Source organism: Eptatretus burgeri, chromosome 9, assembly GCF_056783735.1.
Source record: "Eptatretus burgeri isolate ZD-2024b chromosome 9, Ebu_testis_v1, whole genome shotgun sequence".
Lineage (NCBI taxonomy): Eukaryota > Metazoa > Chordata > Myxini > Myxiniformes > Myxinidae > Eptatretus > Eptatretus burgeri.
The window spans coordinates 15,494,864-15,497,500 of NC_140969.1; the positions used below are offsets into that span (position 1 = coordinate 15,494,864).

A 2,637-nucleotide genomic window follows, 5' to 3' on the forward strand; every position below is an offset into this window, starting at 1 on the left:
CCGTACACGAAACGCTACCATTTTCAGAATAAAATGATGAAGGGTTTCTTTATGGTGTTCATGCGGGATCGCCATAATCTTTCAGAAATTGTCAATACTGATTAATAGAAGTTCTTGCAAACCACCCAACACAACCTTCAAACAAGAATTATATCCACAAATTATCATACTTTACCAAAAAATTAAAAATCAAAATTCACAAATACGTGGAGCATTCATAAAATTATTAGATTGACACGCACAAGTCTCGGCAATGTCAATGGTTTATTTTATTTATTTCAATGCAAAGTATAGACTTCAAAAAGTACTCGTTTGACATGCCTCGGCACCTTGTCCAAAGTGCATCCGAGAAGAGCAATGGCCAACCACCCAGTGAAGAGTAACAAGATAACTTTGGTGGAACTGACACGAGAAAATGGTCACGAACGGAACGTTCTAGGTGAAGGTGGCCACACAAGAGGTGATGCTCACTTGTTTGCAAATGGGAATACGATGCAAGGCTTGTTTGAAGTCCTACCCTTACAAATTGCCAATGGATAAAGTTCTCACACATCCCAAACCACCAGTACGCCGAACCACACTGGACGAAATAAGAGACGCCATTGTTGAACTTGTGTATTTAAAACTAAAATTGCCTTCTCATTCTTGTTGGCATTTTATTACATGTCTAGGTTCCTGGAAGAGTAGAACAGTGGGTGAAGCGTCAGATAGACAAAAATAAAATTAGAGCAAAGGAGAAATCAAATACCTGGACAAGAATGTATGGATGCACCACAGCGCATGAAGGGGAGATGCAGGTGAAAGGGGAACAGGGTCTCGGTGGGTCTATAAACAGAGGCAAAAATTGGAGACCTTGAGGCAACAGTGTGTTGCAGGTTCGAAGGCCTGGAGGGAATAGCATGAAACAGAATAGGGAAGACGGCTCCACAGATGAGAGGAGACCAATGAAAGGTTAGCGTCAAGCTGTAATTTATCTGTGAAGTGGAGCACAGTGAAAGTGTAAATTTACAGTAGATACGAGTGGAGGCCATGCATTCTAGGATAGCATTAATGACACGAATGTGTCACACAAACAAAATGGGAGTTCATGGCCTTCGACGCTAAAATTTACAGCCGATTTAGTCCTTATAGATAGTGGATGAAGAAAACAAAAAGCAAACATCGACTGCACAATTCAGGAACTGCACAACAGGATTTATTGCATTTACATCCACTCCGAGGATATTTCGAGATACAAAACGATGCCCACGACGCCTTCGGCAGCGGAGGCGTAAAAATAAAAAGGATCATTCGTACTCGACATGCAAAGCACAGTCAATTTTATTGTTTGTTTTTTTTCTCCACACTGACAATTGAAGTCTGCTTACCTGGTAATTTTACTTCAAGGGCGATTTCATTGAAATCTTTCCAGTGTACGCTTGCAGCTCTCGGAATCATTAATCTTTTTTTTTTTTTTTTAGAATCATAATAAAGTTCTGACTTTAAAGGAATGACTGCTTTGCTTACCTGCTCAACAAGAAGAAGTGTTCATTTGAGTGGAGATATTATTCAGCTACATTAGTGCAACCTTCCTTTCAGCTTTTCCATTATAAAACCATAGAAGCAGACCCTTTGCAGTCACACCTGTAAGTATTTGTGTCGTGGATGTATGGAACAGTCGAATCAACGAACAGCATTAAAACGTGTAACACTTTGGGATAGATTACAGGACTTGGTGACGGATAATCATGAAAGCATATTAATAACTGAAAATAATTCAACATCAGGAGACAACTCAACCATATGCAAGTTTCCACCTCTGGGGGAAGAGAGTGGGGGTTCAGGGGTTAAACTTAATATATTATATCACAATCGCACATCCGATTGATCACAACAAAAAAAACAAAACAACGAATCCTCCCTGGGTTTCAACACAACTTTACAAATCAAAGTGATCTCCGAGATATAAATATATATATATATATATATATATATATATATATATATATATATATATATATATATATATATATCAAAAGTACTAAACAGGAGAAATGAGGGCAAAAGTGAAGAAAGGCTTTCACGAGCGGTGATAGGTGTTCAAACCTTGGAAAATTTCAGCTGGCGATACACAGAAGCGAATCAACTGTGGAAAGCCAGACCTCCGTCTTGCTTGGGCGTCACACAAAAGACCCCTCGGGTTAACCATACGAGCGTGCAAGTCACTGCACATGGGATTCGTCCGAGAACTGATCTCACCCAGTGATTGGTGGCGAGTAGATGATAATTTTAAAAAGCCTTGATTTCTGTCACTTCACATTTTTTTCACAAAAGATTACCACCCCTACCCCCGCACACCCCACCCCCAATCAAGTCAAGTCAATATGTGCCTGCTCAAAAAGTTTAGAACCACAAAAACAAACAAAACAAGTGTCTCAATCGAATTTACAATTTTTTGAATGAATAAATTTTGAATGCATTTCTATTTTCCCCCCAAAAATGTTTACGCTTGCACCAATGAGTGTCGCACGCTGGCAAACGTCACACGGACGTGTTTAACACCCTCAAACAACCGCCTGGGGTTCAAGCAAACAAACCCGCTTCAGCATGTGGCCGGATTCAAACGTGCATGACTCGGTACTTTGGATTGAGAATTCA

General features: G+C 39.9%; 1 protein-coding gene across 1 annotated transcript in view; it reads right to left on the reverse strand.

Annotated features, from left to right (window-relative positions):
• Nucleotides 1-1,173: 1,173 nt before the first annotated feature.
• Nucleotides 1,174-2,637, reverse strand: part of LOC147019615 (protein sel-1 homolog 1-like) — a 63,002-nt gene continuing 61,538 nt past the window's right edge. The window contains exon 21 of the mRNA XM_085894168.1: nucleotides 1,174-2,637. This exon is cut by the window's right edge and continues 869 nt beyond it. The gene's annotated coding sequence lies outside the window, so the exon portion shown is untranslated.